Source organism: Theropithecus gelada, chromosome X, assembly GCF_003255815.1.
Source record: "Theropithecus gelada isolate Dixy chromosome X, Tgel_1.0, whole genome shotgun sequence".
NCBI classification, from domain to species: domain Eukaryota; kingdom Metazoa; phylum Chordata; class Mammalia; order Primates; family Cercopithecidae; genus Theropithecus; species Theropithecus gelada.
The window spans coordinates 33,291,207-33,309,068 of NC_037689.1; the positions used below are offsets into that span (position 1 = coordinate 33,291,207).

General features: G+C 41.0%; 1 pseudogene; it reads right to left on the bottom strand.

The window, feature by feature from the left end:
- Positions 1–15,176: 15,176 nt before the first annotated feature.
- Positions 15,177–17,637, bottom strand: LOC112615133 (annotated as a pseudogene).
- Positions 17,638–17,862: the final 225 nt, after the last annotated feature.

Sequence of the window (17,862 nt, forward strand, 5' to 3'; positions counted from 1 at the left end):
ATATGACTCCAAAAACAGAGGCAACAAAAGCAAAAATAAACAAATGGGATTGTGGTTGCATCAAATAAAAAAACTTCTGCATAACAAAAGAAACAATTAATAGAGTGAAGAGACAACCCACAGAATGGGAAAAAACATTTGCAAACTACATACCTGATAAGGGGTCAATATCCAAAATACCTAAGGAATTCAAAACAACTCAATAGCAAGAAAGCAAATGACCCAATCAAAAACTGCACAAAGGATCTAAATAGACATGGCTCAAAAGAAGACATACAAATATATGGAAAATGTTCAACATCATTTATCATCAGGGAAATGCAAATTAAAACCACAATGATGTATCCTTACACTTGTTAGAACGGCTATTTCCAAAATGTCGAAAGATAAGAGTTGATGAGGGTGTGGAAAAAAGAGAACCTTGTGCACTGCTGGTGGAAATGTAAATTAATACAGTCACTACAGAAAACTATATGAAAGTTCCTCAGAAAAGTAAAAGTAGAATGACCATGTGATCTAATAATCTCACTTCTGGGTATACATCCAAAGTAATTGAAACAATATGTCAAACAGATATCTACAGTGCTGTTTGTTGCAGCACTATTCACAATAGCTATAATATGGAAGCAACCAAAGTGTACATCATCAGACGAATGGAAAAAGAAAATGTGGCATATATATGCGATAGAATACTATACAGCCTTTAAAAAATAGTTAAACCCTGTCATTCATGACAACATGAACCTGGAAGACATTATGCTAAGTAAAATAAGCCAGGTGCAGAAAAACAAATACTGCATGATCTCACTTATATGTGGAATTTAAAAACATCATAAAAGTAGAGATGGTTATAAGAGTCTGGAGGATGGGGGATAAATGGGGAAAGGGGAAATGTTGATTAAAGGGTACAAAGTTTCAGTTAGGAGGAATAAGCTTTAGTGATCTATTGCACATAATGGTGACTCTAATAAATAACGATGCATTGCATAGATCAAAATTGCTAAGAAAGTAGATTTTAAATATTTCCACCACCAAAAAAAAATAAGTATATGACATGATGGATCTGTTAATTAGCCTAATTTAACCATTCCAATACTGTAGACATATATCAAAACATCACGTTCTACCCCATAAATACATAAAATTATTATATGTCAGTTAAAAATAAAATTTAAAACTAAAAAAATTGTTTTAACAGACGAGGTTGACCAGGCAAACTATGTTGCCCAGGCAAACTCCTGGGCTCAAGTGATCCTCCCACATCACCCTCCTGAATAGCTGGAACTACAGGCATGCACTACGAAAATTTAAAATTCTTGGCTCCAAAGTTTAAAATGCTTGGGTCCAAAATTTAAAACACTTTTCAAAAGAAATATGCTCTTCAAAATAAGAACCATACTTTTCTTTAATATGTGAGATATTATATGCAAGATAGTAAACATTGGTAAATAGCTAGCATTTATTGAGCATCTATGAAGTATTAAGTCAATGGGTCTATTCATCTGTTTCCTCAATCTAAGAGATATTAAATTAGCAAGGCAATTTGATTTTCTTTTAAAAATCTGCTAGCTGAGTGAGGTCTCCAACATAACTGCCTACAGAGGTGGTGCCCCTCTTAGCCTTATGCTTTCTTTGCTTAAAATGTGTGAAAGCCCTTTAATCCAAAGAATTTCCAATGCCAGTTGAGAAGGAAATAATGCTTGTTTCTTTATTTTAAAGCTACATATTGTTTTGGTTTAAAATACATGTTTTTCTCCTCTACTCATCTTCCTTATCAGGGTTGACTCAAGTGGTTTTTATCTGAGTCAAAAAATTAAATATATTCTCAAAAGAATTATCACTGTGGTACTAAGCATAATTTTGGAAGAGGGGTTCTGTAAGTTTAATGCCCCCAAGTCTTTGTTGAAGGGAATACTTGACCTTCTTTTAGAGAAATAGGTTCTGGTGAGATTGCATAAAAAATATCAACCACGGTGCTTTACAGGACAGGTTTTTTAATTCCCTCCCTGCCCTCTTCACTCTCATTTGGGGTTTGTATTTGTCCATTCTCACAGTGCTATCAAGAACTACCTGAGACTGTTTGTTTATAAAGAAAAGAGGTTTAATTGACTCACAGTTACATATGCTGTACAGGAGGCATGGCTGGGAAGGCCTCAGAAATCTTACAATCACGGTAGAAGGCCAAAGGGAAGCAAGCACATCTTCACATGGTGGCAGGAGAGAGAGAGAGAAAGTGAAGGAGGAAGTGCTACACACATTTATTTATTTATTTATTTATCATACTTTAAGTTCTAGGGTACATGTGCACAATGTGCAGGTTTGTTACATATGTATACATGTGCCATGTTGGTGTGCTGCACCCATTAGCTCATCATTTACATTAGGTATATCTCCTAATGCTATCCTTCTCCACTCCCTGCACCTCACGACAGGCCCCAGTGTGTGATGTTCCCCATCCTGTGTTCAAGTGATCTCATTGTTCAATTCCCACCTATGAGTGAGAACATGCGGTGTTTGTTTTTTTGTCCTTGCAATAGTTTGCTGAGAATGATGGCTTTCAGCTTCATCCATGTCCCTACAAAGGACATGAACTTATCCTTTTCTATGGCTGCATAGTATTCCATGGTGTATATGTGCCACATTTTCTTAATCCAGCCTGTCACTGATGGATATTTGGGTTGGTTCCAAGTCTTTGCTATTGTGAATAGTGCTGCAATAAACATACGTGTGCATGTGTCTTTATAGCAGCATGATTTATAATCCTTTGGGTATATATCCAGTAATGGGATGGCTGGGTCAAATGGTATTTCTAGTTCTAGATCCTTGAGGAATCGCCACACTGTCTTTCACAATGGTTGAACTAGTTTACAGTCCCACCAACAGTGTAAAACTGTTCCTATTTCTCCATATCTTCTCTAGCACCTGTTGTTTCCTGACTTTTTAATGATCACCATTCTAACTGGTGTGAGATGGTATCTCATTGTGGTTTTGATTTGCATTTCTCTGATGGTCAGTGATGATCAGCATTGCACACTTTCAACAACCAGATCTCATGAGAACGCAACTCACTATCACCTGAACAGCAAGGGGGAAATTCACTGCCATGATTTAATCATCTTCCACTTGGCTCCTTCTTCAACACGTGGGGATCACAATTTGACATGAGATTTGGGTGGTGGAGACACAGAGCCAAACCATATCAGGGTTCTTATTTTCCATTTCACTGAGAGCAACAGAAGACTTTGTCCTTATCATTTCAGCACTGTACCTGTGCTATACACTCTCCCTTCCAGTCTTTCTTTCTGGAAGAGCTAGTCACACTCCAATCCAGTGGTTCTCATTATCTTTTAAATCTCTGTGCATCCGTAGCTATCTGTCTTTATATTCCTAATAGTATTGATGTTTTCTTTTGTTTTGTTTTCTCCTTCTCTATTTTATGAGTTTTGTCAGTTGCTCGTCACACTGTTAGTCTTTTAAAGTAAATAACTTGACTTTTATTTTAATCTATTTTCTTATATCTTTTCATTTACGTTCTTAACTTTATTATTCTCATCCCTCTACGTTGTTCAAGTGTATTCAGTGTTTCTTTTCTGATGTCTTAATGTGGAAGTTTAATTTATTTTTACCCTTCTTTTATAATAGAAGCATTTGAGCCTATAAACTTCCTGTCAAATACCACTGATATGGTTTGGCTGTGTCCCTACCCATATCTCATCTTGAATTGTAGCTCCTATAATCCCCACATGTCATGGGAGGGACCCAGTGGGAGATAATTGAATCATGGGGGCAGGTTTTCCCATGCGGTTCACATGAACATGAATAAGTCTCATGAGATTTGATGGTTTTATAAATGGGAGTTCACCTGTACATGTTCTCTCTCGCCTGCCACCATATAAGACACACCTTTGCTCCTGCTTCACCTTCTGCCATGATTGTGAGGCTTCCCCAGCCATGTGGAACTGTGAGTCCATTAAACCTCCTTTTCTTTATAAATTACCCAGTCTCGCATATGTCTCCATTAGCAGTGTAAGAACAGACTAATACAACCACTTTAGTTGCACCCCCAAAATTTGATTGTAGCATTTTTTTATTTTTAGAGACAGGGTCTCACTATGTTGTTGCCCAGGCTGGCATCAAACTCCTAGACTCAAGCGATCTTCCTGCCTCAGCCTCCCAAGTAGCTGGGACTACAGGTGCATGCCATCCTGCCCAGCATTATTTTTAATATTTTTAAATTATAAGTGTTTTCTAATTTCCAATGTTATCTGTTCTGTGAACTACATATTTTTTAATTTGCTTTTTTTCTTAATTTCCAAAAGTGTGAGGTATGTTTTGCTTTCCGTTGTTTTGTTTGTTCTTGTTTTCTGGTGTAGTTGTGATCAGAGGGGATGAACTGTATGCTAATGTTTTTTTCTTGACATTTTTGAGATTATTTTAGGTTCTGCTATATAGTCAGATTTTGTAAAGTTCTAGGTGTGTTTGAAAAACATATTATGTATTCTCCAGTTATTTGTTTTATATTTTATATAAAACTTTTAGTAATATATTTGTATATTACTCTTAGTGATATATTTTGCCTTAAAGTATGTTTTGTCTAATAGTACCACAAATATACCAACTTCCTTTTGATTAATATGTATCTGGTATGACTTTTCCAGTCATTTTACTTTCAACATTCCTGTGCTCCTTCGTTTCAGTTTTTTTCTCATAAATGATACAATTTACAAGAAGTTTTTGTTAAAAAACATTCAGGCTATGATCATCACTTTTGAACTAGAGAGTTTTGTTGCAATTGTTGTGATTACAAAACTGCTTGGTTTCATTTTTTCCATCTTATTTTATGTCTTGCCTTAGTTCCAGTTTTTGTTTTTCTTTTCCCTCTTCCCTCTTTATTCCTGCTGTCCTTTGGGTTGTTTAAGACTCCTCCCTATTTTATTTTTCTCCTCTCCTAGGGTCTGATGCCTGTTTCTGCCAGATTGCTGGGCACTGCCCTGGAGTGTGATGAGGCATTAGGGATCTACACATAGGCCACTGTTTCTCTTTCCTTGAGTTTTCCCCCAGCAGGTCTGGGGTATATCTGATTGAACAGTTGCTCTTATCTGCATGACAGTAATTCTAGGTAGATGGAGAAATATCTGACTTCAATTCATTTTCATTCAGATGGATAGGTAGTCCCAATCTAGTCTCTTTTTTTGAGGATGTTACATGAATGTTATCCACTAGTATATTCCCTAGACTTTTCAGCAGGCAAAGCCTATTTTATATTAGTAGTTTTGTTAAACGGATGAAGCAAAAGTATTTCCTAATTGTATAGACTCAGTAAATGTCGATTGCTTTCATGGGGTACAGAAGTGTAAGAAGTCTCTACTCCTGCTCTTAGCCAATGGAAACTCCATTTGAGAAGAAGAGCATTTCATGCCCAAAACAACAGCGAACAAGAGAAAGGTCAAGGATTAAGTATGATTAAGGGCTAAACTAGTGGTAGAAGACTGTACTGTAGATGTTCAGAAAAGGGTGAGACTTGAGATTTTGCATTTCTACAAGGTGATGCTGATGCTGGGGATGCCGGTTCAAAGACCACAGTCTCAGTGGCAAGGTAAACGATTATTAGTTCTCTGAGGCAGAGACTATGTTTCATTCACCTTTGCATTCCCAAAACCTAGAGCACTGCTTGGCACATAGTAGGCTCCATAAACACAAAATGAACTTACGAATGAATGAGGATTAAGGATAAAGAATATCATTCCAGGTGAAGGATATATTTAGAAGGACAATGGGAAAGGACAATGTTGATGTCTGAAGGACAAAGTATTAGTCTGGTAGGTGTAGAGAACTGGGTCGATTAGGAATAGATTATGATGCTCCATGAAAACCAAGCCTAGAATTTTATATTTCAAAAGTCTTAAAATATAGAATCAGTAGGGACTTTGGACAGAGGACAAGAGAGATGAGAGATGGATTTTAAAGAGACGGATTCTAAAGATAAATTTTTCATTAAAGCATAAAACTTAGAGATTTTTTTCTACAAATAACTGCAATAATTACATACCAAATACTGATCTTATTTGATTACAGGATTTCTATAGGATGAGTGCTCACTAACTCATACTTTTTAATATGTCTGCAGCGCTGGTCTAAACATACTGTAGCCCTATGCTCTCTTACTTTTAGAATCTCTCTTCCACATTATATAAAATATACTAGTCTGGACTCAGTAGCTCATGCCTGTAATCCCAGCACTTTGGGAGGCTGAGGTGGGTGGATCACCTGAGGTCAGGAGTTCAAGACCAGCCTGGCCAACATGTGAAACCCCATCTCTACTAAAAATACAAAAATTAGCCGGGTGTGGTGGCACATGCCTGTGGTCCCAACTACTAGGGAGGCTGAAGCAGGAGAATCACTTGAACCCAGGAGGCAGACAAGATCACACCACTGCACTCCAGCCTGGGCAACACAGTGAGACTCCATCTCAAAAAAATAAAAATAAATAAATAAATAAATAAAACATATTAAAACAAACCCCGATCCCACAGGAAGCATAATTCATTATTGTAAAAAAAAAAAGTTCAGGATTTTATAATTGTGTTTTATGATATTTGGCTACAAGTAACTTTTGACTTATGAATTGGTTATAATTTCTCAGTAGTTACTATGCATACACACCAACTCTCACAAAGTGACAAAATGTGACTTATATATGGTTTTAAATGTAGTGAAATGTTTATAGATACTAAATTTATTAATTAGGGAAGTTGATATAATGTTAGGCTTTGTATACATTTAATTAAACATGTATTTACATTTTACAGTTCTCACTTTGTATTTTTAAGCCCACAAATTTGATTTCAAGTCTTGAAGATTTTTAAGTCCCTGAAAAGCACCAAAGCCTTGATCACATGCTCACAGGGCTTAATGGGCATCTCCTACCTCCACTTCCTGCCTCCTCTGATCCTGCATCAGGAATATAATCAATTACTTTTATAACCTCAGGAACAATTAGCAAATATGATCACTATATTGTAGAAGAAGAGATCAGTCTAATGTGATATTGCTATAATAGTGAATGTGCCATTTTGGAACCAAAACATCAAGTAGGAAGTTGCTTCTCATTTCTGCAGTGTTGGTATACCCACTTTCATTGGAAATGATCTTTGCTGCCCAAGTTCTGTCTGCTGTAAGACTTCTTAAATTCAGACACTAATTGATGTGATTTTTTTTTTAAAAAGTTACTTAAAGTATGAAGCAAAACAAGCTATTATTAAGCCTAATCTGGTCTATGGAATTCATCAGTTCTTAATAATCTGTACCACACAAAGTTTGCTAAAGGTTGAGACTTCCAAATGGTGAAACAGTGGAAAATTGTCAAATAATTTACATTTGCCTTTAGATGTTATTTTAGTCTTTATCTTAGATATCCTGAGGACTTAACAATCCTTTAAAGTAATGGAATCACCTTGTTAAGATATCGTGGTCTTCCCTAATATGCTTTCTCTCCAAGCACCTTTCTAATATTCTAATATCGGAAAACCAAGCAACAACAGAAAACAGAGTGTGAGCTCCCTAAATGGTACAGAACATGAAAGAAGGAAGTTTTCAAGAGCCTACTACATGCCTGACACCTTCCCTACATCCTCTCACTTAATCATCAGAGCAATTATACGTGGTCAACATTGCCATCAGGGCAAAGGAATAGTCTGAAGTCAAACAGCTGAAAAGGGCTTTAAAATCAAAGTCATGTCTTTGCACATCAACTCTGGAAATGTCTTTTTTGCGGGGTGGGGGATTCATACCATCCCTGGGGCACAAGAGTAATTATGTTGACTTAATATTTTTATTTATAGCCTCTAATAGACTAAAGTTCCCATGTATATTAACTGACTGATTCATAAAGTTGGTGGAAATGTCAATATAGTCTCAAATAATTGAAATCTGATTTTATTATTGACCTCTAATTTGACAGTATGAGGTATGAATTTTGTTTCTCTTCCCCATTTCCGTAGAGTGTTCAACTTTCTTACAAAGTAAATCTGCTTGTCTTTTTCGTGTTATGAATTATTATTTGCGTAATAATTTTATTTGACATCCACTAATTTATTTGCCATGAGTTAAATACATTATTGTAACATCCAAGATTTCTTAAAATAGGAGCTAGAGTTATTTTCACTGAAATAATTCCTCCTTAGAAGCATCATTTGCAAAAGTCTATTTTAGGCATGCTGTTTGAACTTAATTTTGATCTGTGTATCACTAGTCTTCTATTTATAGACAGGGGATTAACATTCCCATGTTCCCTTTGACCTATTATTCTTGACATCTAATTCCTTCACTGAGCGCTAATTTGAATATAAATTAAAGTATTTAATTTGAGCCCAAATTATTTAAGTGAGTGACATGGTCTGTGTTCAGTAAGAATCTGAGCATTTTCTTAAGGAATTGAAAGCTGACTTTATTAACTCACAATTATACTTTGTGTATTAATAAATATCATATTAGACTTGTATGATATATAAGAGCTGAGAAAAGCAATTCCTCTACTGGGGCAGCTACGTAAACCTTCAAAGGGTTACCAAGTATCTTCTGAGTATGTATGAAAAGATCAGGTATCAGAGGAAAGTTACATAGAAGTTATTTAACAAAGGTAGGAGGAACCTAAATAGAGTAGTCTCTGCTAGTTGCCTATTCAGTACCCACTCTTTCTTCTCAGAAGGCTCACTTTCTCTGTCTTGGAGTGTGGATTGGCCATGTGACACTAAGATGATCATTATAACATAAGCCAAAGCTTTCAGGAGGTTCTGAAAAACTTTTGCTCTCCAGATAGAAGTGAACAGCTGGCATGGGATATGTCTCTTCTCACTACCTTGAAATGTGAACATGAAGTCTGAAACTGTAGCATCCAGTTTTATGGCCATTCACCAACAAGCCTGAGGGAAAAGCAAGAGTATCACAGTCATGCTAGGCTTGATATCATGGTGCCACACAAAACCAATGCTAGTAGCCATCTACCTCCTCTAGATTCTTAATGCATGAGAACAAATCCTGATAAGACACTGTTAGCTGGTGTTCTGTTATATGCAGCTGAATACATTCCTAACACCACATCTGTGAACTTTCCTTCTACGACATTGCCATTTAAAGCATGGTCCTTGAACCAGCAGCCTCAATGTCACCTGGAAGCTTGTTAGAAATGCAGAATCTCAGGCCAAACTTAGACTTCCTGAATCAGAAAAACGGAGATCACCAAGTGATTTGCATGCATGTTAAAATTTGAAAATCATAGTTCTAAAACATTATGGAGACACAGAGAAAAATACACTCTATGTACACATATATAGAATAACAGTAATTTTCCAAACATGCAATTACTGGAAAAAAGGGGGAAACAGGGGGCTCAATTTCAAACATTTGCTTGTATATCACCTTCTATATTGCAGGCACTTATACATATATGTATTAGTTATAGTTTATATTAATTATTTCCTTTAAACCTCAGATACGGTAAGCATTTACTTTGTCCGTCAAGCACACTGCATAGGTGAAGAAGTGGGGCTTTAAAACATGAAGTGATTCCCAGAGCCATTCAGGCAGAGCTGCTTTTCAAACCCAGGTCTTGCTGACTTCAAAGCCCACCTCTTTCTGCTCTACTACATGGACTTTCTGGCTACATGTTGAAAGAAGGTGGAAAGTGAATAAGACTTTTGAAGGGAGGGAAGCTATGCTTTAATGGTGAAGGACCAAGAGAATGAACTGCTAAAGTCTGTATCTCTGGGAGGAATTTAGGAGATTAGGGAGATCAAAGTCCCGGTGGGGGCGGGAAGAGAACAAGATGGGAAAACATGGGGGAGAAGGGAGTTTACATTTTGAATGGCAAATTACAGGCACACACTTAATTCAGATGAAAAAATAAAGCTGTTAAGGATAAAGAAGCAACCAACATTATGAAATTGGCTTGCTTCAGAAATCCCCAGCCAGAACTCTAAACTCACACAGTTGTTTTCTGGCATGAAGTCTGGGAGATCACTTCTTATCTGAAACACTCATTTTTGTTCATATTCATAGGCAGTTCTGCTGACTGTTGTTGGCTTAGCATAGCACATCTGGTTAGGAGGCCTCAATTGGGCAAATCTGAACTGCCTAAAATGGTGGTGATTCATATAACCTGTGAAAACATGGATTCAAATTAATAGATATTAAGGCATATTTATATTTTTCCTTTAAGAATGATAATGTTCAGTGGAAGTGATTGTGAGGGAACATCTGGATCCAGTTGTAGTGGACAGTCACTGACACTGTATCGATCAAGGGCAGACCCAACATTCCCTGCCTTTTTCTGAAAAACCTGGCTCCTTCAGCAACATCATCATTAGCAAAAGCCAAAAGAGAAACTTGCCGACCTACACTGGGTAGGTGCTAACTTGTCTCGGACTTCTCACTTTTCTGTTTGGATCAAAAGTTTCTATTCTTAGAGATCCCCCTAATTAATTTAGAAAACTAAGTGAAAGAGTTGTCCCCAGAAAATCACCACTCAATAAATGTTTCATAAAAGTAAGAAGAGAGGAAGCCAAAAGCCTGTTCTTTCCCTAGTGCATGAGCGTTTATTAAGCAAAAAGAAATGTAACTTTCTAAATCTTTGTTTTGATAGTGTTATTTCCTTGCTTTGAAAAAATGATCAGGCCAGGCACAGTGGCTCACGCCTGTAATCCCAGCACTTTGGGAGGCCAAGGCAGGCAGATCATTTGAGGCCAGGAGTTTGAGACCAGCCTGGCCAACATGGTGAAACCCCATCTCTACTAAAATTCCAAAAATTAGCTGAGTACAGTGGTGCATGCCTGTAGTCCTAGCTACTTGGGAGCCTGAGGCAGGAGAATCGCTTGAATCCCCAGGAGGCGGAAGTTGCAGTGAGCCAGATCGCACCACTGCACTCCAGCCTGGGTGACAGAGCAAGACTCTGTCTCAAAAAATAAAAATAAAAATAAAAATTAAAAATAAAAATTTATCCCTAGCCCCAGTCATCCTCTTTCTCACGATCTTATTTCATTATTTTTACCACAATTGTTATTATCTTGATCTTATTTTTATTTATTTATTTATTTATTTATTTGAGACAGAGACTTGCTCTGTTGCCCAGGCTGGAGTGTAGTGGCATGATCTCTGCTCACTGCACCCTCTACCTCCTAGGCTCAAGGGATCCTCCTACCTCAACCTCCCAAGTAGCTGGGACTACAACCGTGTGCCACCACAGTGGGCTAGTTTTTGTTTTGTTTTTAATTTTTCATAGAGATGGGGTCTCTATGGGTAATTATGTTGCCCAGGCTAGTCTCCAACTCCTGAACTCAAGCCATCCTCCTGCCTTGGCCTCCCAAAGTGCTTGGATTACAGGTGTGAGTCACCACACCCGGCCTGAATGATCTTGTTAATTTGTTTTCCGGTTGATTTTCTGTCTTCCTCCCTTCTACAATGAAGGTTCCAGAGCTGCAAGGACTTTGAGTATCTTAATCATCACTGCATTATCAGTTCCTGGGACTGTTCCTGGTACTCCATAAACACTTGATGATGAATAAATCATCTAACAGAAAGAAGGTAAACTCCAAATTCTTCCTTATTCTCACATGCAAGACCTTCTATGGGCTGAATGCAACTTCAGTTTTCCAGGCTTGCTAGTCCTCTCCTTTAGTTTTTGATGCCAGCCACATTCACCTTGTCATTGATTCCTAAATAGGGGGACTTCTTTACCGCCAAGGTTTCTTAGTGAGTGCTGATCTTCTTCCCTCTGCCCACTCAAATGCTGTCCCATGTTCTGTTGAGGTCTTCCCCTCCTGTGAAGCCACACAAATTACTCCATCCATGTGCACTTTGTTGTCTGCACCCCTTTCGGGTCTGGAGACCCTATGTGCCCAGAAATCAACTATGATCTGCCTGCATTATCCTTCTCCTCTCATATTGCTGTATTTCATATTATAGATTTGTTATTTATATCTTTGTGTGTTTCTATTTTGTCATACTATATCCACTAAGTGACTTTTTTTGCCTTTGCTTCTCAAATAACAAGTTGCACAGGGATTTTCATATAATAGACTTTTAAAAGACATTAATGGAATAACAGATAAAACTCACTAATTGACACTTAGAAGTACAGTGATAAAAGCCTGAAGAGGAAGTTTCCTGTGAGCTGGAGAATGTTAAGAGAGCAATAAAAGAGGAATTGTCTTATGATTGGTGTTGCCCTATAGACCGGGGAAAGAAAATAAATTTACTTTCAAGGGGCAAGTTGAAGAATAAACACTTCTCAAAAACAACTCCCTGTGCCATGAATGGAAAAGTAGCAAAATTAATTTCCTTGAAAAATCATGCTTGATTTTTAAATGGGATGATTTTGATATTTTAAATTATCACCAGACATATTGAATTTTTGTGTATTTATTTTTTGAGACAGAGTCTCACTCTGTCACCTAGGCTGGAGTGCAGTGGCGCAATGTCAGCTCACTGCAACTTCTGCCTCCCAGGTTCAAGTAATTCTCCTTCCTCAGCCTCCTGAATAGCTGGGATTACAGGCATCCACCACCATGCCTGGCTAATTTTTGTATTTTCAGGAGAGATGGGGTTTCACCATGTGGGCCAGGCTGATCTCAAACTCCTGACCTCAGGTGATCTGCCCGCCTGAGCCTCCCAAAGTGCTGGAATTACAGGCATGTGCAACCATGCCTGGCCAGACATATTTTAAAAGTCATACATTCCATGTTTGGTCCTCAAGACCTCCCAGGGTATAATACATGCAAAACAATGAACAGACACAGGATTGGCAAAGATCCACCTATGATCATCTCCCTCACTGCCTCATTGGGAAATGTATTTTATTACAGATAACAGTCTCAGAAACCAGTTTTCGCTTGGACAAATAATTAATAGGTACCTAACAAATAATTGATTGTTCTTCCTGGCATATTGTCTAATTTAATACTTGCCCCCACATTTTGTCCTTTTCTGCACGGCAGGATACAATTTCTAAATGTGTAAATGATAACAAAGTCAGTACTTTAATAAGATGAATAGGAAGAGTCTCATATGCTGATTTATAATCTCTTGGCTCGTTTTCAAAAGTTGACATGTATATCTCAACCTCACTGCAATGCACAAATGCATGCAAAACTGTTCCCCTTGTTTAAAAAATCCTGGATTTTAAAAAATTGCTTGTTATACTAACTGCTTAATTTACTGTGTCTGATCAATGACCCAGTTCAGACCCACCACTCCCACACTTATTGGGGACAGCTGAGGCACAACCAGCCGCACAATACTAAACTGAGCTGCTGCTGGGAGTCCAGGCTTAACCCTACAGCAAGCTTGCAAACTTCACGTGTAAGTATAGTCTGTATAGCAAGGAAACTCTGGCCAGAGACGACATTTGATCCCACAGTTCATCAAGTCTATGTACGACATTTCACATACCACCCAATAGATGTAATGACAAGATAATATTTACAGCAACCACTTTCCTGGATCAATCCCGTGCCACAGACACCACTCCAATACAACGGCCACACATTGCATTAATACCCCAAACCTATTCTCAATTTGTTAAATATGCTGTAAGCTCACAGTTAGGAGGATGCAAATCTAGTTGAGCCAAAGAGTCCCTGCAGCTCTGGGAGCCAAGGTGGAGGGCCACTTCAGGGCTTTCCAGTACCCGCAGCTGTGGCTCAGACAGCTGCAGCCAGGAGCTAGTGAGGTGGGACAGCCAATGCGGGAAGTAGAAGTCAGCTGGCCCAACTTGGGGAGGTATCTCTTTCAGCATCTCAGCTTTGGGACTCTGTCACCACCTCTTCCTAGCCCAAGCTGCTGCCTAAACCAGGCATGTTGAAGGGTGAACAGTGGCTGCCACAAGGCCAAGGCCAAGAGATTGCTGAGAGTCCCACTCCCCTAACTGAGCCCCTAGGCCTGTGACAAGCCACACTGTCCTCCAGAACCCATATAGCTCTAGGCAAAATGTCTTAGGCTTCTGACTGAGGAGTCCACCAGGGTATAAGTAGCAAAAGCCAGGAGCTGGGCTTTCCAGAGGGCAGGGCCTCTTTCTTTCCAGTCCCCCAGCCTCTTCCTCTGCTTGAAAGTGACTGTTGCAAACAGACAGGTTGTTGTCCATAAGTTCTCAGCCAGTCTCTGGTAATTAGGTTTGAAAACATGAGGTAGAAGCTTCCCCTCGCATGGATGTTGTGCCTGGCTGGCTAGAGTCACCCTCCGGCAGGTGAACAGAAACCAGCCCTTTTCCTGACTCCTGGCCAGTTGTGCCATACACCAAGACTCTTCAAAACCTACTCCCTCAAGCTCTGCTCCAGGAAGAGCAGGACCTGGAGAGGAAGTGGGGAGCACCACCGTCTTTTCACACCCTTTGAGTGCCTTCTGGCCACCAGTCTTTCCTTTGTCCACACTTCCACTTGAAGGCCTCCTGCTCCCAGCTGGACTACAGACTTCAGAGTTCACAGGCAGGTTCACCCTGGGATCCTGCCTAGCAAGTGTAATCTATTACACTAATCAGCGTGACCTGGAAGCTCCTGGGTGGATCTGAGTAACAGATATCCTCCTGGCCCAAAGGCCAGGCTTTTTTTTTTTTTTTTTTTTTTGTCTTCTTCACAGCTTTCAGGTGAGTGCTGGATTTGCAGAGAGTAACCAGGCCCTCAAACCTATGGAGATACATTTTCCTGGTGGTGCATCCACTCGTCTCCTGGGGAGATAAAAGAGATGGCTTGTTCTGCTTCTTTTTTGTTTTTGTTTTGAGATGGAGTTTTGTTCTTGTTGCCCAGGCTGGAGTGCAATGGTGCGATCTCGGCTCACCGCAACCTCCGCCTCCTGGGTTCAAGCAATTGTCCTGCTTCAGTCTCCCGAGTAGCTGGGATTACAGGCATGCGTCACCACGCCCGGGTAATTTTTTGTATTTTTAGTAGAGATGGGGTTTCTCCATATTGGTCAGGGTGGTCTCGAACTCCTGAACTCAGGTGATCCACATGCCTTGGCCTCCCAAAGTGCTGGGATTACAGGTGTGAGCCACCGCACCCTGCCGGCTTGTTCTGCTTCTAAATGAGCTGCCAATCCACACAAAGCCCGAAAAACCCTGCTCACAGCAGGGATGGGGTACAGAAGAGCAATGCTGGCTGTGGAACACCCCCCTGCAGGGGGCTGGGCCAGGGCTAGTGGGGTGAGTCTTGGATCAGGCCGTACTGCATGCTCACAGTGTGGCCCAACTCCTCCAGCCCTACAGGAAGCGGGATGCCCAGCTCCACCAGGTACAGGGAGTCCTCCAGTTTTGAGACTGCCAGTCTGCTCTTGGGCTCCAGTCTGCAGCAGGTCATGGCCAGGGGGAAGAAGGTTGGAGGGCAGTCTGTGGGGACAAACTTCTCCCAGAAAAGCATCATGCTGAGGCCAAAGTCCAGTGTTTGGGGAAGGAAATCAGGATCTGCATACATCTGCCCAATGGTCTCGCAGAGAATGACCCCAAAAGACAAGACATCCACATTTCATCATAGCTCTTTCTATTCAGCATCTCAGGTGTCACCCAGTAGAGGTTTCCTACCACTGTGTAGCACTTCTTGAAGTTGTTCTTATGCAAATTACATTTCTTGCTGGTGGCCATTCTGGAGGCAATGCCTTTGGCCAAGCTGACTTCCTGCTGCCAGGGGAATGGGTTCACACTTTGCAGAAAGTCCTTCAGTGTGCCCCCCTCAATGTCCTCTCAGCAAGTTCAGCTTCTTGTCCTTTTACAGCACGCCAATGAACTTGAGCACATTGGGGTGGTCCAGGCTTCACGTCACTTTCACTTCAGTCAGAAAAGTCTTCTGGTTCTCCTCATCACATCTCATTAACTCCTTCATGACCACCACTTTGCCTGTGGCTTTGTGTGTCACTTTGATAGACTGCCCAAAGAAGCCCTTCCCCAGGACCTCCCCGTGGATCAGGTCACAAGACCGGAAGATCTGCTTTGAATAAGTGCTAGAACAACATAGGGATTCCCAGTGGCTGACGTCACAGCTGAGCAGCAGGGGCTCCTTTGGGGAGCTAGGGCTAGGGGACTTGGAGATGCTGTTACTGAGTCTCAGGGAGCATCTTCTCAGCATCCCCTCTGGATTATCCTTGGTGTCCAGGGTGATGAGGGCGTGAGGGTGTCCAGCATTCTGCATGTGAGGAGAGAGCCAGGCATCCAGCCGCAGCTGGGCTGGGCACTGGGAGACGGGGTCATGTTCAATCAACAGCAGAAGTGTCTGGCTCATCTGGCTAATTGCATCCTCCAACTCCTCTACTTGGAGTGTGTGGATGGGGGTTCCACTGATCTCCAGGATGTGGTCCCTGGGGTGGATGGCATTGTGGCTGTTTGGACTGATGTGCATCTGTTTGACCTCTTTTACTTGCATGGTGGTAATGTAGTTGGAGCGGGCATTCTCCACGGACACGGAGAAGCTCTGCCTGCCCTCTGTGGTGGCCAGCATGGACACGAGCATGACAGAGTAGGGCAGCTGGTCCTGAATGGACTCTGTGGAGAGTCTCTCAAATATGGGTGCCAGCACTACCTCATTGTGGTACTTTCCACAGTATAGGGTGACACACAGCACCAGGGCATATGCATCCCCATCCTCAATGGTCACCTTATAGCTCATACAGGCAAAGCATTCTGGATGGTACTTGAACTCCCTATTCGCAGCAGCAAATCTGCATGGGTCTGCAGCAACCTCAATTCTTGCCTCCTCAGAAGAAATAATTTCACTGAGGGGCATAAGACAGTGAGAGACCAAGGCAAGTTTCAGAGCAGGAAAGAAAGTTTATTAAAAAGCTTTAGAGCAGGAATGAAAGGAAGTAAATCACACTTGGAAGAGGGCCAAGCAGGAGACTTCAGAGATCAAGTGTGCAGTTTGACCTTTGACTTGGGGTTTTATATGTTAGCATTCTTCTGGGGTCTGCATCTTGTCTCCCCTGATTCTTCCCTTGGGGTGGGCTGTCTGCATGCGCAGTGGCCTGCTAGCACTTGGGAGGGGCTGCATGCGCAGTGTGTTTACTGAAGTTGTGCATATGCTCACTTGAGGTGCTTTCCCCTTACTAGTTGAGCATTCCTAGAGGAAGGTCATAGACCAGTTAAACTCCATCATTTTACCTCTTAGTGCACATGCTTGAGCCCACTCACCCTGCTCCTGAGATCTTATCAGGAAGCTGCTGATCACCAGTTTCAGGGGTTTTTTTTGGTTTTTTTTTTTTTTTTTAATGTTTTGGGAGACTGCCTTTCTCTGTTATGAGCCGCAACCAATTATTATTTTAGAGAGATGGTTAACAACTGCCTGACCATCACCTAATGGTCGCCTGACATTCCTGGTGTGGAGGAGCCCTCTCCTGCCCTGCTCATGTCTGATTAACCACCTACTGTAACATCTCCAGCTACTATAATAGGCCCTGTCATCAGCAGGGAGCACCCATGACAGAACTCCCCAAACATCTCCCAGTAGTCCTGTGACAGTAGAGCTTCCCATCCTTCTCGTAGAACCACCTGGTGAGGGAATCCTGGCATTCTGAACACCGGAAGCAACAGCTGTGCCAGGCTTCATTGACAGTCCTGTACCATCGTTGACTTGGAGCAATGTGGTCCCCACAGCCCCGACACCTCCAAACATCTTCACCTTGGTTCTGGCATTACCACTAGTTGAGTGACCCTGGACAACTTCATTTTCTTCCCTAAGCCCCAGTTTCCTCATACATAAAATGAGGAGATTGTACATTATCTCAAAAGTCTCTCCTGGCTCTAGCACCTACCAGTGCAGACCTGGTCCCAGGAGCATAGAAATGGGGAGGAGGAAGCAGGGCTGCAGCAGCCCCACTAAGCTCCCACCTCTGCCT